Source organism: Cygnus olor, chromosome 1 (genome assembly GCF_009769625.2).
Source record: "Cygnus olor isolate bCygOlo1 chromosome 1, bCygOlo1.pri.v2, whole genome shotgun sequence".
NCBI lineage: Eukaryota > Metazoa > Chordata > Aves > Anseriformes > Anatidae > Cygnus > Cygnus olor.
The window spans coordinates 85,532,511-85,556,890 of record NC_049169.1 but is presented as its reverse complement, the minus strand read 5'-3'; the positions used below and the strand labels follow the sequence as shown (position 1 = coordinate 85,556,890).

The 24,380-nt window shown below is 40.8% G+C and overlaps 1 protein-coding gene and 1 long non-coding RNA gene across 4 annotated transcripts in view; one reads left to right on the top strand and one right to left on the bottom strand.

Moving 5' to 3' along the window:
* The window catches only part of LOC121074546, a 31,041-nt gene extending 10,853 nt beyond the window's left edge, over window positions 1-20,188 (top strand). For both annotated transcript variants that reach the window (XR_005822407.1, XR_005822406.1), the window contains 4 exons: window positions 8,318-8,513; window positions 9,521-9,675; window positions 15,519-15,881; window positions 17,651-20,188. This is a non-coding gene — a long non-coding RNA (uncharacterized LOC121074546). The remainder of the gene's footprint in view (window positions 1-8,317; window positions 8,514-9,520; window positions 9,676-15,518; window positions 15,882-17,650) is intronic.
* HTR1F (5-hydroxytryptamine receptor 1F) overlaps window positions 1-21,608 on the bottom strand; it is a 119,218-nt gene extending 97,610 nt beyond the window's left edge. For both annotated transcript variants that reach the window (XR_005822405.1, XM_040566757.1), the window contains exon 1: window positions 21,169-21,608. The gene's annotated coding sequence lies outside the window, so the exon portion shown is untranslated. The remainder of the gene's footprint in view (window positions 1-21,168) is intronic.
* Between the last annotated feature and the right edge of the window lie 2,772 nt (window positions 21,609-24,380).

The window sequence follows — 24,380 nt, the reverse complement described above, 5'->3', positions numbered from 1 at the left end:
CAGTGCTGAAGAAAAAGGGGAGGCTGTTTCATACAGGAGGGAAAGTGACAGTCCCAGTTTATACTGCCAAGTGGTGTACAGCCTGTTGCTTTGCTTGCCATGAGGGGCAGAGCTCCTCTAAAGAAGGGTAGAGGGTAACAGTACAGTACTAAAATATTTCCCATCTTCTGTTTCCATACCATCTCCAGAACCCATTTCTGTGTGTCCCTGTGTTTTATAACACTTTGTCATCTCCTCTTTCTACAAGGCCTTCCCACACTTTCTTTTCCTGGTCCTTAACCAGACTTCGTGTTCTTATTCTGCCACTCCATTTCCAGTTCCTGACCCAGAAATCTGTCAGGTGTGGTGGGATATTGCTGGAACAGAGCAGAAGTGGTGATGGAGCTGGGGGAAGGAGTTAAAACTGGAGACCAGGGAGCTTTAAAGCACAACACAATAGTTATTGTGCTCATTCCTGTCTCTATGGCAACAATAATGCAATGTTTTTCCCTCTCCACTTCCTATGGTCTCCTCCTGGGCTTAACCTGTAGACCTGCAGGGCATGGCTGTTGGCCACCCCTTTGTTCAGCACAGGGACTTGAAGGATGCCTGTGCAACTCTGAATTGGTGGAAGGGCTGTTGGGAAATTGGAGAGAGGCGGAGAAACAACTAGGAACCTCTTTGTGCAACTATATCCCTATGGAGATGGATAGATGTTATCGTGAGGTTTTCCACCAAGGAACAAAAAGGGTCTCGTTAAAATGGCGATGAGAGCTGGTGCTATAGGCAGAAATGTTTTTATTAGTATTGTGGCAGAGATCCTGTCAGAATGAGAACAATATTACTAATATAGGTGACCCCTCAAAGACACTCTTGCCCTTGAATGCATTATTTTTACTTTAAATTTTATATTATTGAAGGTTTGCACAAACTGCATAGCAAAAATAGACTTCTGCAATAACTTCTCTGAAATCAAAGCATTAATAGTGCTGAGGCTGTGATTAAAGCAAACTGAATACCTTAAAATCTCTGTGCATCTTTAAATTACTTTCTTTGGATAATATATTTTATAAAAGCTGAAGGCAGCTGAAAGCTCAGAGCATTGTTCAAACAGTGAAGCAGAGTGCTATCTCAATTGCACTTTTTCCTATGCCTGCTATCTTGGTAACTATGCTTGCATTATAAGCTTTTTTTTTTTTTTTTAACCATTGAGGTACCATCATACTGAGTGAGATAGGGTGATTACTTGGGAGTAAAGAGACTTTCTGATATTCCATAAATGCAAGTGTTCCCAGCTGCATTTCTTGTGGCTTGACACTGCTGTGCCATTTGGATAATGCCAGAGGGCAAACTTTGGAAAGGTGTAAGAAGTACCAAGAGGGAGAAGAAAATGTTAGAAAATGCTGTTGTGACAGATGGTGAGATGGTAGGCTGTTCTCAGATGGAGGCAAGTTGAAGAGCTTTACTTCTCCAGTCTGGAGAGCTTCTTGAGAACAAGCTGGGAGCAAACACACTTAGGAAGCTGCAGAGCAGCTTTCATCTGTGAACTCCAACTACTGGCAGAAAAAAGTTAGTCAGCAGCTCTCTGGGTAGCTGTATTAAAGCTGAACAAGTTCTGCTGGTGGTTTTGGTTTGCCATGGCTTCTGGCATAAAGATCTGCCAGGAGCGCTGGCTGGAATTCATCATGCCTTGGCTGAGAAACATTAGAGCTGGCCACAAAACGTGGGAGAGCAATGGTGGCATTCCTAGCAAACCAACAGCACTGGTGGAGCCAAACCAGTGCCTGCCTTGAGCTTTTCTGTCAGTGGTCCTTGACTTAGCTTGCAGTAGTGGAGCATCCAGATGCTGCCCTCTTGGCTACTGGTCCTGCTGGATGTATAGCATCATGTATGGTGCCTTTATGGCAAGTAACACTTTTTTTTTTTTTTTTTTTTTTAGCATACCTCTTCGAGGGTTTGCTGAGGTTTTGGCTAAGATGACTGTTGCAGTCTTGAAAAAGGTATTTAGATCTGCAACTGGAATGCATCCAGCTATGCAGCAACATTTAAAGTGGAAGTGACACCTGGCCACCCGACAGAAATAGTAAGCTCCCAGGAAAACTGAGAGTTCAATGATGGAAAGCTGCAGGAAAATTAATTCAAAATACAGATGTATTCACTTTTTGCCTTACCATCTGACTGAAGTTAAGTTGATAAGCCATTTTTAAGCATGTGTTCCATTTCACCAAACGTCTATGCTTATTACATAGATGTTTTCCTATCCCCCAGCTTTTTTTTTTGGGGGGGGGGTAAACCCCAGCATCTTTTACTTCTTCCACTCCCTTCTGTCCACCCTTTCTTCCATCTTTCAATCATATATGTAAGTCTTAATACCCACATTAGAGACCTTTGTTTCCCCACACATTCAGAGCCTCCTGCGTACATGTAGCTTCCAAAGCACTGAGTGGGCTTGATGTACCATCAGGCTGGAACGTGTTAGGAGCTAATTCTGGGATGTGTGAGTGCAGGAATTGTCATGGGAACACAGCTGATAATCAAGAAAGATAAAAGTTCCAGTAGGAAAACAGATTATGGGAGGTTTCTGTGATGTTGCTTGAAACAGTCTTAGAGAGAGAATGATTTTGAAATTATTTCAAAGGAGACACCATGCCGTGGAAATCCCTGATAAAGCAAATCACCAGTAATAAATAAAAAAGGACACTTAATATCTTTTTTTTTTTCCTAGTTATACAAGGACATAAAGCTGTCATTCTTCTAGACCCTAATAATGCAATAAAATCTGGGGAGTTATCTTCCCCGACTGAAATTCTGCTAATTAACTTGGGTTAAAAAAAAAAAAAAAATCTCACTGTTCTTTGGTGACAGAAAAGGAAGGGTTGAATTAGCCTGCTGCATAACCAGCCACCAGTCTTTTAATCCAGTTTCCTAGGGAAATGGTCCTTACAAGATTGTGCTGTCTGTCAGTCCCCATGTGTTCCTTAGAAGTCATTGCCTGGTTTTAACTACATATGCAGAGAGATCAAGAGTTCCTATATGCTTCATGAAAACATGCTGCCAAATAGATACAAGGCAAGCCCCTGCTAATGGAAAGGCCACAGCATGAGTTCAACCTATTATTAGACATCAGAGAATCTGTATGAGCAACCAGAAGGACTGAAAACTGTTGTAGGAACAAAAGCTACAGAAAAGCAAGCTTCAAAAGGTTCACTGCTCAAAGAACTTGTTGGGAGTTGTGATACTAAGCTCTGTATGCTCTCTTCTAACCTGTGCGGGGCCTCCTATAATTAAACTGTCAACATTTCTATGATGAAAAGCTGTATTCAAAGTCAGCAATCAGTTGACATTGCTGCATATGGGGAAGACAGAAGCCTTGGAAGGGTCTGCAGAACCAACTGTGAATGTCTTGTGTCACCTTACCGGGATGGAATAGCTGCAAAACTGAATTGCCTTTCTCCAATTCTTATCCTTTATACTTATGCCTGGCTACAGGTGAAGTCAGGGACACATCTCAGATGTGGAGGCCTCCAAAACCGCATGCCTTGTTTAGAGCTTGCTTGAGTGAGTTTGCATGTTCTTCTACCAAGATCACAGACTGAGTAACCTTGAGCTAGAAGACACAGAGAAGTTTGTCGCAGGAAGATCTGTCAGTCCACACAGTATACATGTAGCCCGTCATTGCAGAGTTCAAGTACCTTTTACTTGTCTACGTATTTTTCTTCCTGTTGCCTTGTTAAACGTGGAACGTGCCTTACCTTGCCTTATGGGCGGGGGAAGTGAGACACTGGGAATAAATGATGAGACCAAAGATGCATGCTTCAGCAGAGGATGAAATGAAGTAGGAACCCTCTGTGCCACAGACTAGAGGTGACTCTTGTGTGCCGTGCTGTGGGAAGGGGCAGCCTCAGGCTCTCCACAGCATATAAAGCTCTTTCATATGGTCTCTGCCCTTCCTCCCTCCTCAGACGAGCTGTAATTCCTGTTTATGCTTTTTGATTGCACTACAGCATATCAGATATCCCAGAACTGACCGTTACACCAATGCTTTTGAAGTGACTTTCAGCGTATCCCAGTGCAAGACACTGTATTACAAGCTTGGCTACAAAAGTGGCTTGCTACCTTCCCTTTCAGCAATCGTAAGCCATGTCCAGAAGTGCTCTGAATTAGTTGCTACCAGCCTAGATTGCAGTTCTGATTGCACAAAAGATATTGTTTCTTAATGACTTACATCATTTGATTTATTCTTTTAAAGTCTCTGTGAGATTTTTAGCCAGGTACTTTGTCCCCAGATAGTGCTCTGTAAAGGCTAAACTTCTGCAATGCGTTAACATTTCCACTGGCCCAAAAATGTTATTTCTGTTTCCCTGCTCTAGATGAGCAGCCACCAGGCACTGCCCCACAATACAGCCTGGCTCCTGCCATCTTGTCGAGGAAGAACCAGCCTGAAGCCTGCTCACAGATGGTGTGGAGCATGTTCTCCAAGGCAAGGGGTCTGTACAACATTTAGCATTACCAGGCAGAGGAGGAAATTTAAGAATCAGCAGATCCCTCAGCTCTTGTGCTGTCCTCTCGCAGGATGCAGAAGCAGCTTTCGTACCTCTGTTAGCTTGGCTTTCTCAGCATGGTGCAAGGAAGGAGGCAGTTTCTCAGGCAGTCTGATGCAATCAGTGTTCTCTTAGACAAGACTCCTGCCTTCAAAATTCCTCACAAGCAGCGCTGTAGTCAGCAGTGAGCATAAAATGGTGGTGCTGGCTTGTGTGCATGTGCCTGAGAGTTGGCAAGTTAACAGTCAGACAGCCTGTTCAGATAAGGTTTTGCTTTTACCATCACTTCCCACGTAGAGCCCGGTGCCACAGTCTGTGCTACAGCCTCCTTGTTATCATGCTGGAGAACTTGAAAAGCAGAGACTGCACTGGGAATATTTTTATCTTTTCAATTGATTCGTTTGTGTGTTTACCTGGTTCTGATAGGGACGCTTCTTCTACATTCCACTGATTCCTCTAGTCATATATGTAAAATGGCATTAAAAAAAAAAAAAAAGACAAGCACATGTGCGCACACACCCAAAAAGATCCGAACTGGTCTGCTCACTGACTACTTAGATGTAACTGGGAATTTGAATTGCAAACAAATAGTAAAAAGTAACTGTCTGGATAACCTTCCAACAGGCAGAAACACCTTCTGAATTACCTTCTTAGTTCCTTCCTACAGCACATTATCATCACTTCAATCTAAATTGAATTGAATCTAAGCCAGTTTACTGCAACAAATGAGATGCTCTTTTGTAGATGCTCTGGCCTAAAAGCTAGGTGTGACACTGCTCATTCTTAGAGGCATCAAATGAGAGTGGTAAGGACAGATCTGTGTAGCTCCCTTCACTACAGAGGAGCACTGATTCTCACTGTTTGGGTAGGTTTTAGGAGGAGCAGAAGATATGAAGAATGGCGTAATTTTCTCATTTTCCTCCTCCTTCTCCACCCTCAATATAGAGGACTTTTTCTTCCCTGGTGGGGAGGTATCTGTGCCCTGGGAAGAGCAGTTCTGCCTACAGGGTCTCTCCATTCCTCCAGGGTATTTCTTTATTGCAGCTCAGCTCTTTCAGAGTTGGTGACTCTTGAAGGCAGAAAGAGGAGAATCTGAAGAAAGGAGACGGCACCAACTGTTTTTCTTACTGAAGGCAAGAGCAGTACTTCTTGATCCTTACATTCATTGATTCCTACAACTCTTTAAAAGGCAATGCATCTAGTGATAACATTTTCTTGACAGGTGTTGGTCCAAGAAATTTGTAATGGAATAAGAGGGGTATGATCTGTTCTCATTAGCACAGAAAGGCTTTCTGTTTCAGACGAGGCAAACAAGTCTGTATTTCCTGTCTTCTTTAATTACTTTAATTTATTAAAATATTTGTTTTTATGTTCTTAATATCCCTGCAATGCTTTGAGTTCTTGGGTCAGTGAGTCATAGTTAGAGCTGTACAAGAGCAATCCTTTTTTTTTTTTTTTTTTAATATATATATATAAACATCTTACTTTTCAAGCTGACCATGTAATTTTATCATTCATCAAATGATCCATGACTCTCCAGATTAAATGAATGAATTTCCAACACGTAAATTTGCTTGGGCTCAGCAGACAAAGCTTTATGTTAGGTTACTGCCAAAAAAGTCTACACAGTATTGTCTCAATAAAAAATGAAAGTAAAAATCAGTTAGTGACAGGTGTGCTACACATTAGATTAGCAGAAAAGGCATCACAAAATGATGACATTGCAAAATAGTTCACTTGGAAAAGGATATGCAAGAGTTGGTCACACCTAGAATATGTATTGCTTTTATGAAAAGAATTGGCAGAAAAAGTCAGAATCACATTTATAAGTGAAGTCAGTTCTGATGAAATAAATCAGCTCCTGACGCTTACAGTGTTCCTTCCTGCGTAGATGGTGTTTCAGCCTACTTGTATTTTCAACAAATCTCTCTGCCAGTCTACCTTTAACTTTTAAATTCAGTGCAACAGCATGGAACTATCTAGATTCCTGTGCCACTTCCAGCATGGTGCCTTACAGGTTTATTTAAAAAAAAAAAAAAGACCAAAAAAAAGATAAATGTATTTTTTCCCTCATTCTCTTTTGTGGTTACAAACCTCTTTTGCAGATGTTGGAAGTTAGATTTTGGCAGATAGCTGCATCCAGGTCAGAAAAATGTTATATAACTTCTCATCTTTCTGCTTTTTAATTCCATTTTAATCTTTTTTTCTTCCAGCTAAATTCTGGCCAAATCTCTCTCTCTCTCTCTCTTTTTTTTTTTTTTTTTTCCTTTCCAATATTTCTCCAGTATTTCTGCATGAAGATTTTTTTATGAATTTTCTGACTGAGATAGAGATGAGCAATTTCTAAACCACCAGACGAAGTCCCCTTTGGCTGTCACAAGCTGATATTAATGTTGCAGTGGTCCTGATAACTGTTTGTGTAGAGGTCACCAATTTAGCCTTACCACATTCCTGAGAAGTCACTGTCATTGCCATATTACTTGGGAAGATGAGAGATGAGCTTCCTGATCTACCATATCATCCCTGGCTTTGACCATAGACAGCAGTCTACCACTTTCTCTGAATCAAAAAAATAAAACCACACAACTGAATGGCCATTCTTTTCTCTTACAACTATGGTGATACAACCAGTGAAAAACAGGTGAGAGCAGTCCTTTATGGAAAAGCAGCACCTCAGTGTTAGTCCATAACAGAAAGCACTTGCCAAAGAGAATCAGGACTGATTCTCCTCTTTCTCCATCCGTGTGTCAGGATGTGTCCAAACACAGCAGATAACTTGCAAGATGTTCTTGCAAGTGATTTACATGGCTGTGGCAAAGACAGTGAGATTGTAGTGTATGGTTTTTCCCCTGGTTTTCATGTGTTGCATCAGATAGTCTTCATAGATAGGTCCTGAGAAAGATTAATTTAATGGGATTTTCTGCAGAACGAGTATTAGATTTCTTTTTTGTTGTTGTTCCAAATTGCCAAAAATATTCATTTGGACATAAACACAAAAACATTGGGTGTTGCATCTCTTGATTTTCTTTTATTATTCACTTTTACCCCAGAGGAGGTCTGCTCTGCCTGTGCTGGGGAAAGGTAAAGCAGCTCCAAGCTTGGGCGTCTGCACACCTAACAACACACAGTGCTGGTTTCTTCCGCCTTTCCACTTGCAGCTTCTAGCCAAAGCCAGTTTCAATCCTTCTTCTTACATGGGGAAAAATGTCCTTTGAACCAGGACACACAAACCTTAAAGAGTGCCCTAGAAAGATGCTTAGAGAGCCATTCCTGGTGCTGTTGCATGGCTCCTAGTTTGTCTGAGAACAGCAAGAACAGGAGAGCCAAAGTGCAGTGTCCTCCTCTGCTGTACATGAGGATAGAGCTTTCTACTGGAGGCTGCAAGAAGAGACTCCCCAAAAGAGCTAGAAGCTGCACCTGAAATGTGATCTCCAATTGCTGAATTATTAGGAAAACAGAAATACTGCCATTCTTTTGTAACTATCTTAACTTATTTGCTGTATCAAAACTTAAAAAAAAAAGGCAAAAAAAAGCATCTCCATGCTCAATTTTTTTTTCCAAAGCTTTTATTTTATTTATTTTTTTCCTGGTAAATCTACTTGGATGTATTCAGAAACAATTTTACCAATTTAAATTGCAGTGTTTCAGCAAATACATGGTTCACCACAAATATCATTTCCTCAGCTTCATCGGTTACAGTTGTTCTTCAACGTTAGTTCTTCAGAACATGAATGCAGGTACCTCTGGGTAAACACTTTTTTTTTTTTTTTTTTTTTTTTAAACTTCTGTGTTCACAGAGCAGTACAGAGATCATTAAGTCACTGAAAACAGTATGGGGAACAAGAGTGCTCTCCCTAAATGTATCATGGATGCTGGACTTTTTTTATGCTGCAACTTTATATATTATTTAAACTGTTCAATGGAGAATATAAATCTTATTGTCAGAGTAGGAAGATGCTGGGAACTTTGTGATACATCCATGACAGACACAAGGTAATCAAAACCAACTTTCCTTCTGAAAAAAAAAAAAAAAGCTCTGAAAAGCTCTCCACAGCAGTACAATATACCTTTAAATGCCAGAGAGAAATTCAAAACTGCCATGAAGAAAATACAGTAGAGTTGTGAGAGGTTTCCTGCATGAATCTTGATTGCAAGTTTGCACCCATTCTCCAAAAAGAGAACAAGGCGACAAATTCCCTTCCCACTTGGCATCATTTTCTTTCCATTCTTAGTTTAACTGTATTTTATGTATTTTCTCTAGTTTCCTAGCGTTCTATAACAAAGCATTTAAGAGGTAAGTCTTCCATAGAGCTATTTCTTTGATTTTCAGAATACCTGAATTTGTTCTATTTCTGCTCAAGTGCTATCAGCAGAAAAAACAAAACAAAAAACAACAACAACAAAAAAAACCACCCAGCAACAACCAACATTTGTATTCTGTATTTTAATGTAAAGCCATTGAATGTCTTATTTTAAAAATGGTTTGTTGTTGTTTGTTTTGTTTTGCTTTGACTTTTTGCTTAATTTAGCAGAACTTCACCTTTTCACCTAACATAAATATGTCTTTAAAATACAAAGTATCAGTAAATAAGCCTGGAGATTCTTAAATAACTTAAGCTTCCCTCAGTATATGAAATAAATCACAGAGTTACAGGGCATAATTTTCATCAGGATGTCCAGACTTCCACAAGTTTTTGCTCCAATTATCAACCTTAATGTAAGCAGATATGATGGTCCAAGAGCTGAAAAGACCTCCCGTGGGAAGGATGACAGTGGGATGCACTAGCAACAGAGTAGGCAATGCAAAAGAGCAGATGTATTGATGCTGAGCAAAAACATTATAAAAGCTGTAAAAAAAGACCCTTAAAAATACCTTTATTAAAACGTTCAGTGTAATGTGGTATTTATCAGAAATAATTTGGTTCTGTAAAAAGAAATATCCTCATGTCTGAGAAGTATACGTACATGTACCCAAAATTCTGTTATTTTCTCCGTTACAGAATGGGCTCCTGGTACTGCCGCATGGACACTGAAACCAGGGAAGCTGCTTGGGCTGAGACATGTTCTTCCCTTGGGAGGCTCAGCTGAGACTACATGATTTATTTCTGCAAAACGGAAGCCTGCCTTTTTTTGAAAAAAACTCTCCAGGCTTGAGGTAAAAGCTAAGCTCTCTTTGTACCCTGTCAAAATTCTAGTACTGTGCACTACAAAATGGCCCAGCTATTTTACCTAAGAAGTAAAAGTAAACGTTTTTTCCTCATGAAGCTTAAGACTTGACACACCATGGAGCTGCATTCACAGAGTAGTACTGCCATGTAGCTACTTGCTGTTACCATGCTTCATGTAATCACCTTATTACTTGTGCTGAAAAAGTGGGAGAAACTGAAAAGAATTCACTCAGCCAGGTCAAATCTTCTCAGCAAAGAAGGCAGAAATGAATTCTGCTGCCACAGGGGTGACAGTCTGGGCTGCTCCCACTGTGGAAATGGTTCAAACAGAGGGGATGATTCAGGCAGAGCCCTAATGTGTTGGATTTGCAGTTCCTGGAGATGTCTTCTCTTTCGAGCAGCTGCTCACCTTGATTGTGTGTGCTCTGGCTCATTGCAGCAGCTCTGATTTAACAGAACATCATTGTAAGCAAAGAAGGTCCCTGTCCGTTGTAGTCTGCTGCCCTAGCATCGTTCGATCCTGCCTGTGATTAAAGCCTATGACCAAATCCAGGCAGCTTCAGTGGTTTTACTTCTGTTCTGAGTCTTCTATGCTTCATGTGATCTCTCTTTAAGTCCCCCTCACAAACACACAGACCTAATAGTTTTAACCACAAGGCTAGTCTTTGAATTCTTGGCAAAGCAGAAGTCTAAAAAAAACAAGTTGTATTTATATATGATTAAAGAGAAACTAAGTAATGTTGTCCTTGTTTCACCATCTAGCCCTACAGTTCCCCACTGCCATGGGCTGGGACGTGCTCTAGTTTAACAGTGGAGTTCATAGAATCATAGAATGGCTTGGGTTGGAAGGGACCTTAAAGATCATCTAACTCCAACCCCCTGCCATGGGCAGGGATGCCACTCACTAGGTCAGGCTGGCCAAGGCCCCATCCAGCCTGGCCTTGAACACTTCCAGGGATGGGGCATCCACAGCTTCTCTTGGCAGGCTGTTCCAGTGCCTTACAACCCTTACAGTGAAGACTTTCTTCCTAATGTCTAGTTTAAATCTATCTTCTTTTAGTTTAAGACCATTCCCCCTTGTCCTGTAATAATCTACCTGAGTAAAGAGTCCTTCTCCATCTTTTTTATAAGACCCCTTTAAGTATTGAAAGGTCGCAATGAGGTCTCCCTGGAACCTTCTCTTCTCCAGGCTGCACATCCCCAGCTCTCTCAGCCTTTCTTCATAGGAGAGGTGCTCCAGTCCTCTGATCATCTTTGTGGCCCTCCTCTGGACTCGCTCTAACAGGTCCACATCTTTCTTCTGCTGGGGCCCCAGACCTGGACTCAGTACTCACTTCTCCAGCCTGTCCAGGACCCTTTGAATGGCATCTCTTCCTTAGATAGATAGAGATATCCTATAGATATCTTACCCTTTCCTATGTGTAGAGATAGTCAAATCCCCTTGAAATGTTGGTACATGGGTTGCTGCATCCATTTCCACCCCCTCACTCCACCAGACGCACAAGTGGTCTTTGGCTGGGTGCAAGAGCAGCGCTACCAATGAGTGATGAAGCAAGAAACAAACAGAAAAATTCACAATCAGACAAGAAACATTTAGATGTGGAAGGAAGTGGCAGAATGTTTTTAAAACTGCATAGTTCAAATCTTTGGTTTAGTGTCCCTCAGTTAACGTTTCCATTTTTCTGTTTTTGCCAATGCACATTACACATTTTGTACCTCAACAAAATGCTCTTACCTAGTCAATGGAGTTTGAGGGCTGCTCTCGTGAGTGACAGCTCCTCCCACTCTTCTTTCTTCTCACCCTCTTTGGTTTCATAACCTAGCCTTTTTCTTATGCTTTCTCCCCTTTTCCCACCGGTACCCAAGGAAGAAACTGTTTAAATATTCAGAAGTACAGCTCACAGCAGCATGCTGTATTATATAGCCCTGAAAATGTGCAAGCTGTGTTTTCCTCTTTTCTTTTTAAAGACTGAGTTGTTACATTCAGAATTTTGCTAGTTGTCATTAATGATAGATATGCTTTTTCTAACTTTTTCCCTAACTTTCAAAATTAGAAATTGACTATTTTTCTGAGATTAAACATCACGCTTTAGACAGAAATCTTTAATGCAACCGGTGATGTGCACCATTGAGACAGTAGCTGATTATGAAGGACGATATCTAAAAAAAACCAGCAAATCTCACCATGTCTAACATCTGGTTTTCTTCATTCATATTTTCCACACTTTTCTGGTACTTTTATATTAAAAACAGGTGAAGATGCAGTCCAGCTACTAAGCATCCTTCCTTCCTTTTTTCCCCCCTCTATTAGAGAGATTTAGTAGTTTGAAGTGACTAAAATAATTAAACGTGGTCTGCTATTTCTTAGATGTAGCTATATATAACAAAAGATGTGTGTCATTAGCCTAACAAACTGCCAGGAGGGCCAGTAAATGGTTTCAGTGCAAGATCAAGATTGAGGCTAATGAACAGCAAACTTTACTTGTTACCTGAGAGTAGAGAAATGAAACACAAGTGCACTAAAGAGAGATAATTAAGGAATGCCGTTATGGTAAACCTGCACTCTGAGTTTGTGTTGGCCAAGCTGCAAGGTTCTGGAATGGCAGACGAATGTTTACAAAAGCAAGTAAAGCTAGTTTCCATTTTAACGCTTGCTTTTCCTGATGGTGTTATCTGTTACATGTCCAGCAGCTATGGATGACAGCTTAATAGGTCATCTTAAATAAGATATACACACAGAGCCGCTGATCAAATATTACATAAGTAAGTAGATGAGACATTTGTTTTTTAGATGGTTACAGTGGATTAAGAATTCCACAACAAATATATAAATTCCTGTCACAATACCATGTACACAGAGCACAGACTTTTTCACTAGGGACTGTGCAATTGCTTCACCAGAGAGCAACTCATTTTCTAGAAAAGTGTCAGCTTTTGGAAAGCTCCCATTCTTTGCTCTTACTATGGGATTTGGAAAGCACACCACATAATGATACCTGCTGTCAGTAGCAGATTCTGTGCTTAAGCCCTCTTTCCTTGTCTTTCCTTAGTAGCTATATATAAAAATAGGTCTGTTTTCTAGTTCAAATCTACCTTTACAGATGGTTCAAAGTGCCATTGACTTTTATGCCAAAATCTAATGGAGGCATCTTAGGCTGCTCATCTTACTTCTTCATTTTGTCATTAGTCTCTCAGTAACTGGCTGGCCCTAGTGAAGAGAGCTTTGTCTACTTTCCCCAAGGAGAAAACTTGGTGTCACTAGGCCATTGTAGAAATCTGAAATGCAAAAAAAAAAAAAAAAAGCCTCAACCAAGCATATCTAAACAGAAACAGATGTCTGTACTGCTGGAAGATCCCTGCTCCCTAGCCCAAGAGCCACAATGTGCCCTGTGCCCACAATACATGTTAATCCCCATTTAGGGCAGTGGAAGCAGCTGTGCTCACACTTCAGGGCACTTAACAAAGGTCTCTGTGACTCAAAGAGATTATTACTGTTTTTTTAGAGGTTTTATGGTTCAAAAGAGCTCCAGTGGAATGAAAGATTTAATAGCATAATACCAAGGGGGAGATAGGTTGTGTGTTTGTAGATACAGCAACAGGGTTTGTGAGCCATTAAGGGTAGAAGGTCTGCTGGGAATGCACTGGAGAAAACTTTGTAGGACAGAAAGATCCAAATCTGCGTATGGTCTCAGCTATTGTGCTTATTTGAAATGGTCTCCTCTGCAAATAAGTTCCAGATCCCTACCTGCCTTTTGTCTTAGAGGGAACTGGTGGTTTGCTCCAAAACGTTTCAGGAACAAGTTAACATTGATGCAGCTTGGATGATTAGAAGATAGGGACTTAAGAACAAATCAGGGAAGTGACAGTGTAGACATACCCACAGGTCCTCATTAGTAATATAAAGTAGTTCTTCATTCTAAACATAAACATCCTAAAATATTAACTAAAAAACAACAACAACAACAAAAATACACCAGCAACAACAAAAACAAAAACAAAACCAGCAAAAAACAGCCACCCTAGGCTTTTAGTCTAGATGAAAGGAAACATACATTTCATCTTTCCCAAAACAGCAGGGGCCTTTTTTGCCACTGGCAACTGTCAGTCTTCAGGTAATTTCATAATAAGTCCTGCAGTACAGTCCTTGAGAAGAGTGAGGGTTGGCTGGAAGAAAAAAATCAAAAGCCTTCAGTAAAAGGCAGAGTGAGAATGAGCTTAATTTATAACCCTAATTTAAAAATTCTTTGTACAGAGGAGATGGTAATGATGCTATTATGTTGGGCAAGCCCAATATAGAAGATTGTTTATGTAGATACAAGTGTTAGAGAGGACAGAATGTAAGTCATTTCCCTAAGAAAGATATCAACTGCCTTAAATGCAGCTTTTACAGAGACCTAAATGATATTAGACTCCTAAAGTTTGAACTCCCTGTTTTCTTGAGCAGATAATTGTATTATTTCTTTGTTTTATCTGGTGTGTTTGGATTTTTTCAATGTCAATGAAAAATGTCAGTATCACTGTCTGCTCCTGGCTGTCCTCCCTGGGTGGGTGGCCCCTGGCCCTGGTTCATCCCCTCACAACATCTGGACTGTCAGTGGACCCTGTTATCATCCCCTGGCTCTGTCTGTCTAGACCCTGTGGGCCTGTGTCCCCTTGGTTGAGACAGCACCTGTGCTGGGGTCACTTCGGCTCCCTGCACACTCCCCTTGCAGAGATGCCCTGCTCTCACTGTTCCTCACATGCCTAAATTCAGGATGTGGATGGCCGTGTAGCAGTTTTTCAAAAATTATCTGCTGATTACATCATCTGGGCATGAGTCAGCCCTGTGATGTTGTTGATGTATGTTGGCACGAATGTCTCTGACTGGTCAGTCATTTCTGATCTTCTGTTCACCCTCTTGGTTGTTCGTGTCCAAGAGCATCTTTGATACTCATTCTTTTGAGCTATGTTTCCTATAAAAACTTTAAATTCCAATTCCATTGTTCAACTTATTTGCATTCCTCCTCAACCTGGTATCACCTGTACACTTACCAAGTGTACAAGTTATTCCCTCTGCTAAACTGTTAATGAATAATTAAATGCTAAGTATTATTAAAATTTTAATTAAAACATTACATGACACCCAGGAGAGTCTCCTGGTCAACCACAAGTGGTACATGCCTTGCAATTTGACAGTAGTTGTAATAATGAATTATTAAGACCTATTTTCTAAGTAAAGTTTTCCAGCCAGTGGTACGCACCCCTTCTAATATTTTCACCCAAGCCGTATTTATTGCTTTGTGTCTGTGGCAAGTTAGAAGCTTGTTCCGTAGTTACTAGGATCTAATATAACAACAGCTGGAGGCATATATTATGATAGCTGGCTGGGCTGTGTCTCTAAACAATACTGGATGTGGTCCAAATTTGCCTACGTTCTCTGGTGGTTGTTGAGAGACCAACAAACCACAGCCTGAAATCTCTTCCAAAGATCATATGTTAATAATAGACGTCTCCATTTCAGTTCTCTCTTTTGGTTTCAGAGCTCTCCCTTCTCTTCAGTGGCTCAGTGACCAGTAGTCATCACAGTGAGCTAGGAAACTTGTACTCTGTGGGCTCCATCACTAATAGACCGGTTTGGCCAAGCCATGCTGATCTTTTATAATCTAGCACAACACTAAGGATAAGAGAATGAATGCTGGTAGTTACTTTTTTTTTTTTTTTTTTTTTCCCACATTAAACTTCATAGATAGTCTTATGCTTAGTATGAATGAGCTGAATAGATTTAATGCTACCTAATCAAGAGTGTTTACGCCAGGTAAAAAAATGGGAATACTTTCCTTTTCTTCCATAGGAAAGATCAACTCTTCTTCAGCAAAAGACCAAATTATGGCCCAACTCTGTATCTAGAGACTAATGAATGTGGTTATGATACAAAGAAATCATCTGCACCTTACAGCTGGAAAATGCTTGTTTCTCATATACTAAAGTATACTACATATACTACTACAAGTATTTTGCACACTGATTTCCCAACTAGGGGAAAAGCAAAAGCCACAATAACTACTGCTGTCCACAGTGAACGTTTTTCAGTCAGGGCAGTGTCAGAGCATTTCATGTGAGTGCAATCAGAAGCAATCCAGGAATTCAAAAGACCAGGAAACAAACAGCTGAGGACAAGGAGAGTGTGGTCTGCCTGAAATCTAGCTGCTGTCAGGTAAGAAAGATGGTGAGACTGGGAGGAAGAAGGAATAGAGAAAATGCAATGTGATGCTGAAATCACAGTATTGTGCTGACCCTAAGAGTGATTCACTGAGCTCCTCTGTCCTCCATCAGAGAAAAGAAGTAATAATCAGAGAACATTCAGAATTTCTGTCCGTGAAAAGGCCCAAGCCAACTGTTCTGCTCTCATCATTACGCTGCTATAGGAGCTAACTACAGACAGCTCTGGGAAGCAAGTGTTACTGTGGGCAAAAGGAATGAAATCTGGTTAAAATTAACTTTTGTTTCCACTACTGTGAGGGGAAAAAAAAGAGAGAAGGGGCATTTGACTGTTGTCTTTTTGTCCAGAATTGTTATTGCAGATGTGACTATGTAGTTACACATACAGTAGTTAAAGACTCATAAATTCTATTTTGAAGGTCAAAAGCCACTAAAACTTATTAGAGTTTTGATTGTGATTTATAGCTGCAGGGATAGGATGTTCCACTCAAGCCAAGGGAAGCTGCCAAATGCAACCACACTTCGATAGGCACAAAGTACCCTTTGGAGGAATTCCTGGTTTTGCTTTATCATAAAACATCCATCAAATTGTAATCACTTCACTGTTGCACAATAAGTAGCTTTTCTAGGTTAAGTAAGCCAGTTCAGTCCTTCTCACCTAATCTGTCCAAAATTTACATAATGGGTCCCCTTCTGTGGTTCTCTTAGTTCTCCTTTCTGCTCTCCTCTCCTCTTTTTCCAACTGATCACACTCCTAATGTTCCTTCATAATTCATCACAAATGTTACTCATTTTTATGGGTTTTGTATTTGGCCTCTATGAAGTTGGTGTGTGTGTTTGTATCAGTATGCATACATATACACAAGCAGGTAGCTAGATCAACCTTTGCACCTCATAGTGACAGTCTTGAGAGATTAAGCTCTGTATGCAATGAAATATTCGTTGTGGTGGAGAATGATTTTTCACTTGTTTAGCTCCTAAGGCATAATGGCTGTGTTTGCTAGTGGGCCAGCTGACTTGCTAATTCATGCTTGGATGTTTTGCCAACAAGCCTTTGTATTTTCTATCACCAACTAAAAACCAGTTCAGCCAAAGCCTGAAACAGTTGCACACTTATTGAACATAATGAAGTGGTGGTTTTACCAAAATGCAGTGAATTACTCTCAGAATGGCAACAGACTGTTTCTAGGGAGTAGTAATCCAAAACTTTAATGGGGATGGCTGCTTCTTCATTGTGATAAGCCCTCAAAAAAAAAAAAAAAAAGGCATTTCAAAGTCCAGCTTGCATTTTGTCATTAAAAAGCACTACTTAAATATATTCAAGAAGGCTACTTGTTTGTATGCTGATGTAGCTGTTTTTTTTTTTTTTTCTTTCTTCCAATAGACAAAATCACAACTCGTGCTTTATAGAAATCCTCTCATTTGTTGATGAAGCCAGTGCATGGGAGTATTTAGGTTGAGCCTTTTGTGGTGCTTAGCTGCTGATACTTCATGGTAGAACAAGCCACGTTTGATATATAAAGCTAACAGCCCAGGCTCAGGCTCCCTGCCTCTTTCCTGGCAGAGAAACTGCAAATGCACACACAGAGATGCACAGCTGTAAGAGTCAAACCTAGTTTTATATCTCTTCCACTTCTGAGTAAGCCTTCCAGATTATGATATGATACCCTCCTACTATAGGCAAGGGGAACTCAAAAGTAATTAGTTCTTAGAGTGTCTTGGTCTGTGTACTTTTCTGTACTCTTTTGTGTTTTCTTTCTCCAGGAACTGAAGGAAAACTGACGACATGAAGAAAGTGTGAAGGAAATGACCAACAATTCTATTCTCGTACTCCATCACCAATTTGTAAGAAGGAACATAATGAAAGTAATGCTTGAAATTAAAGACATATGAGACACATTCCCAATATTTTCTGAAGTATGTCCTGGTTTTAATTAAAATGTAAAGTGTACATACTGAAGGACTTGCTTTTCTGCCAGGAGCAGCTGCCTTGTGCAACCTTTCCTACCGTGGACATCAAATGTCAACTGAAAAAAATGTTTTGTTCTTGTATTGAAACTCATACAGTTGGAAACTTTATTGCAATTGGAAACATAATGTAGAAGTAGAGGGCAATATTATGTTTCATGTATAATTAGTTTGCAAAAAAAAAGACATAACCAAGGGACACGTTTTTGGTAGAATAACTTCACACAATAGATGCAGAATAATGGATCACATTGATGGATCCTTCTTGCTAAACTCCATGACAAAGTAAATGAACATTTGTATAAAAATGCTATAATAGTTGAAGCTTGAATTAGAGAGTCTGTAACCTTTGTTTGTGATCATAAATTACAGAGAAATCCTGCAAGCAAAATAAATGCAACACTAATTAAAAAAAAAATACAGCAACAACAAAAACCAACAAAACCAACACCATTAAAAGCCAACAGATACAACCCATCAAATAGTGAAAACATTATATTGTGTACCTAACATTAATCACTTAGGATGCTATAGTACAAGTTGTTTCCAACAATTTCTGTAGTTATCTCACAGGTTAAATGGACACTTACATGTGGAGTTTGGTCATATAAAATACAAAGGTATAAAAAATGGTTTCAAATACTAAAGCTGACTAAAGTCAGTGTTTCTTTCGTTCTCAAGCTACAAAGTTTTTTTCCACTGTTTCTGGGTGAAGGGCTAATAGTAGGGGCAAGCCAGTGAATCTGGCAGGTCATAATAGTTTTTCCAATGAATAACTTGGGGCAAAAAAACATTCTACTCTTCCAGATCCAGTAACCTCAGTTGTAACTTCTAGCAGCTGTGCACCAGTAGGTTACAGTAGGTTACAAAAGGGATCTAAATTTTAATCACTTATCTCTTAGATGCTAAAATAGTGGTATGTCATTCTCAGATGTGGAACTGGCACAAAAAACACTGAACATCTGAGAGATGTCATGTGCAGTATGAGCCTTTTTGTGTGTGTCTAACCCCGGCTCAAGAGGGATCTCAGTATTGGGAAGTCAAACTCTGCAAGCAATGAGTGCCTCCTGCCCGTGTGTGTTCGGTTAGCCCTTTCATTTTCTGTCTGGATGAAAAAAAAAAAAGAACACACAGGTAATTTGGAGCTTGCAGAGGGGAAGGAAGGAAGGAGGAGGAAGCCTGGACTTGAATATTTGCAGGTTTCACTGAAGCTAGTGAGAGACAGAAGCAAAAACCTGTGGGAAAAAACTAAAGCAACAGAAACTCAAATATTTTTTCCTCAAGAAAGCAGAACTTCTGACTTACCTAAGAATCTATTTTAGTTCTTGTATTAAAATTTCGCAATGGTTTGTGGTTCATTACTTTTTTTCCTTCGTTGACTCCACAAACACTTCACTCTCCATGATGAAAATGAAGAAACTTTCAGATATTTATGACATGCCAAAGATAGAAGGTGCTGTCTTGCCCATGAGTGTTTGATAATTATGAAGAGGCATAGGCTGGGGTACCAAGAGCAGTGTGCTTACAGTACCTTAAAGCAACCTGATGTAAAGGTCAATGCTGTACTCTTTGCAGTATTCAGACAGTAACATTCCCTGGAGTTACTGATGCTCTGAACAGCATTGTTGGCCAGTCACTTAAACATTCATCTCCTATGTGCATAAGAAACTGCACTCCCTGCTTCCCAATTCCTCTTTAATGCAACACTGCAGGAAGTTAGAGTCTGGTGTCAGCACACAGCAGCACACAGGTTTGGGAAAAAAATACAAACTTTGCAGATTTGTTTCTTGGGTCAACAGCTCTTAATATTTAGCAATCTAGAAATAAACAACTAATTTACTTTCTATCCAGTTTTCAACAATAACAAGATAAATGATAGATGGACATAAGTTTTTGGAAGATGAATTCAAATATAATTGTAATGACAGCAAGCAACGTTTTAGAGCAGAAGCAAATGCTATGCATGTTGAAGGGTGTGTGGGATCCTTTTTCTCTTCTTTGATTACTGAGACTTGTCCTCAAGCTAAGGTCCCTAAAATAAGTCCCCAGGATTAAGTGTTGTAAATCTCTCCTTCTGCCTTTCCTTACCATTGTTTGTAGACTTCTGTGCCTCAAAAACTGGAATCACAAAATCTTGTGCTTGGCTGCTATCAGATTGGTATGTGTGCTTGTGCAGTAGCATATGTACCTGTATGCACAGGTAGGTAGATCAATACATAAATGACTTCTCAGGAAGCAAAGAAACAAGATCGATGAAGAGCTACAGAGTCTACACTAATCTGAGTATTTTTCTGAGTTAAAACTTGGAAGTATAGCTCATATTGTAGAGCTAAGTTCAGGTCAGTCATATTTACTAGCTATGAAACTATTACTCTCATTTTTCCCTATTTTATGAGAATAAGCGAGTCTTTTTTCCATGTATATAGTAACATTTTTTTTTTTTTTAAATAACCTCTCATTTCTATTTTCCTCATGCAAATGTCTGCTGGGTTACTGCTCCAAGAACAAGAATATCTAATAGTAGAAAGCATAAATATACATGGAATAATAATATCTGACAAAGCAAAGACATATAATCTCCTAAAGTTTTATAATGTGCAGAAAGCCTGGGGTTGCCCGGTGTCATAAAGCATCCAACTTTATGAATGTATGTAATTGATATGTATAAAATTAATTCTCTCTCAAACAAAAGCCTACCGGGTTAAGAAGCTATACAAATCATACAAACTGTGCAACTCATAGCATGTTTTGATCACTTAAATAATTATAGGGCTGAGAAGTACCACTTGATTTGCTTTGGGTGACCTTATCTTGGCAGGATCTACGAGTTAAATTAAGATGAAAACAGATGACAGTTCACATGTGGACATTATAAACTAAAAAGATTCATAGCCTACTTGGATTTTCAGATGTGAATGCCAGCATACAAAATCAGTCAGCATACAGGACTGCATGTGTGTAGCATACACATATCTATGTAGTCTCAGCATCAGCAAAAATTAAGCTAAGGAAAAACAAAGTCAAAGGAATGCTGTCACATGAAATCTCATCTACGTTCAGGTTAATAAAACAAGTAAATGTATGTGCAAGGCTGGTATGAACTGGGAAGGTTTCCATTCCTTGGTCCAACTTGAGGATAAAGCAGAAACTGAGTCCTGCTCTGTTAGAAACCCCAGCGTTTCAAGTTCTCCAGCAGTACAAGAGAAGCTAATTAACGAAAACCAACGGACAACGAAAAGAAGCCAGATAAGCCACAAATATCTGCAGGTATAAGCACACAGCAAGCGAGATAATGAAAAGTTAGCCAGATTTACCGTTTCAATTATCCAACTGGGTGGGTTGGTGGGGCTTGGATTTTTGGGGGGGGGAAACGCCGGGAGCCGTTTCCACGAGGACCGGTCCGTGCGCATCCACCCCGGCGCCGCGGAGCGCGAAGCAGCAGCTCCGGCTCCCCCCTCGCCAAAAAGGCGAAGAAAAAAAAAAAGAAAAAAAATAAAAACCACGAAGAGGGGAGGGGAGGGAAGGGGAGGAGGCAGCCGGCGGCCGGGCAAACTCTACCGCCTGCGCTCCGGCGCCGCCCCGACAGCTCCTCTCCCGCTCCCCGGCCCCGGAGCGCTGCGGGAGGCGGCTCCGCGGAGAGCCGCGGGGAGGAGCGGAGCGGATCGGAGCAGCCGCCAGGGGAGGGCAGTGGGCTGCGGGCTGTGGGCTTCGGCGTGGCTCCACCCGCGGATGCGGGGTTGCCCGCACCCGCCGAGCCGGCCCCGGTGGGCCCCAGGGTGTCCGAGGTGGGGTGGAGGGGCTGCTGTGGGGTTGCCGTCTTCTCGGTCTGAGCCTTGCGCCGGGGAGGGGGGTGGGAGGGGAAGGTCTGTATCAGCCACCCATCTTCTGTGGGGTTTGGGCTCCTCCGAAGTGCACGCTCTTGGGTGAGGCTGTTCTCCGAAATGTTATGGCCAGGCTGCGAGGAAGAGTTGCTAGGCTGCATGTGATGTGGCGCAGGGGTGGACAAGGATGCGCTCAGCGCTTCTGCAAAGGCAAAAGACCAGCTGGCAGAGCAGCGTGTTTGGACAGGGAGATTTTTGAAGTGAGTGATACCTTGCTGCTGCTCAGATGTGCTTGAGACGTAATCAACCTGCTGTCAGCTGCACACCTATTCCGTCCCTTTGCTCTCTCCTTGGCATGCAGCACTGGGCATCCCAGCTTGACACATCCCTGTGGATGCTTCTAGTCCATCATCCCAAAAAGCTGAGAGGTCACGGATGACCTAATTGCAAGCAGTACTTTCTGCTCCTTTTTCAAATGCTATGTGCAATTTACTTTCTTCATGGATATTTACCTAGGTACTGAGTGATCCTAGGTGCTAGTTAGTAAACCATATGTGCCCCTTTTTTGGCTCACGAGGTTTGTTGTTTGCTTGGACCTCTGTTTATACAAGTCTTTGCTTTGGAAGGAAACCAGAAATGTGTTTTGGTGAAACCAGCCCCTACATACCATTGCAAACTTTGATCCCACAAATACTGTAAAAAGGTGAAAGTTCTAGAGGTTCTTTTATGCCTTTGACTATTCAAAAAGGCAAAGGAAAACCTAAGTAGATAGCAGCTCTAACACCTACCTGCATCACACAGCCACATTGTAGTTCCATCCGTCTCTTTAGAGGTGGTCTCCCTGGATCATTTGATGTCTGCTAGGATCTGAGGAGGCTGCTTAGGGCTGGTATTCTTCAGGCTTTTAAAGTTCTAGTTTTATATGAACTGAATACCTTTTTTTCTTTTGCAGGTTATGACACTACTGAATAAAGTCTTCTCCTCCCCCAGCTACCAGTCAAGTGTATCTCCTGCTGTTGTTTGATTTAATGAACAAAGTTTTAATTATACCACAAGTGACTTAGAAATAGCAGAGGTTAAGCAAAACGGTCCTTTGTCTGTTGCTGCTGATGAGTAGGAGCTGACCACGTATGATTAACCTGCATTCGCACTATCGCCTGCTTCTGGCCTCAGATCAATGCCATTACAGTCGGTCTAGTGGGGGATGTGAAAGTGCCTCTCTAGAACCAACAATTTAATATATGATTTTCTGCAGCACCTATAAACCTTTTACAAAGATTTTCTCCTAGGGAAAACTGCTCAAGTGACATTGACGGTGGCAGAAATTCTCTAGTGATTCCCAAAGCAGCGTGCAAGGGCACTAGTTGTCACAGTCTGAGCAAGTAACGTCTCCAGTTCCTCCTTCAAATACCTCCTTAGGACCTCTTGCTTCCTGTGGTATGATGCTTGTGACACAGGTGGGAATTGCGCATTGCTCCTTTGTGCTTTGTGTGTTCTTTTGCCTTCAAAGCATGGCCCAGCCTGAGATTGCACATTTGAGCAAAGCTGCCCCCTACCCAGTGCAGCGGCACCTTGACCAGCGTGTGTCTCATGGCAATAGCTTTGATGGTAGCAAGAAGGGGCTGTTCTGTTTTGATTATAATAGGTAGCAATCTAAAGCTTATTTTTGAGAGTATATTTCTTGTTGTGTCCTTTTACATAGGAGAAGTCACACTGGGTCAGGCACAAAGTCCTTCAAAGTCCATTATCTCCTCTCTGAGGAGAGCTGGTAGTCAGTATGCAGGAAAAGGGCGTAAGACTGGGGCAAACACAGAATGTCTTGTCCTGGTACACCCTCTCATCTTGCTGAAGCTTACGCACTAGTCACTTTTTGAACACATTTATGCTTTTGGTATCCACATTGTCCTTCTAGCAAGCTGTTCCACAGCAGAGCTAGCTACTGGACTTATTAAAAAAAAAAAAAAAAAGCCCTTCTTGTTTGTTTTAAACTTATGTTTTTTGTTTGTTTGTCTGTTTTCTTCTGTTTCTGTGTGTCACACATAGACAAACAGCTGTGGCACTTTTTTACTATTAGATAAAGCTATTTAATCCCATTAGAAAAAAAAAATGTAGGTCAGTGAATGGCTGCATGCAGGGCCTTTACTTTATGCATTTACTAGGGGAAGAAGGCCCATACTTCTTATATACTTAGATCTCAAGATTTTTGAGCCAGTCTTTTTGTTCTGAATTTCCATAGTGCCTATCTCATTAAAGTCTTGATCCTGGACTTGAGCTGCAAGACAGCATGACAGCACAGATAATCATAATAATGGATCGTTTGAATGATTAGTAATAAGCAATTAAAACATTGGCATGGTGGCTGGGCTGTGGATGCAGAACACTGATGAGTTTTGTAACATAACTGCATGCATTTCAGTCCCTTTCTGAGCAACTTTATGCAGCAAAACATCTTTATTAGATGAAAAATAATATAAAAAACAGATTTCTCAAATTCAAGACTGCACCCCATTTTCTTTCCAAAGAGTGTTCATCTCCAGCAATGAGATGGAAGTCCCAACTTCTTCCTTGAACAATCAGGGTTAGTCACCAGCATGTCAGAAATTTGTTCTGAGACAATTCTCCAAGTGTCTGTGGTCAGGAGAATTCCAAGGGGGATTTCTGTCCATTTTACCATAAACTCTCCACAGACTACATTAAATTGGAAA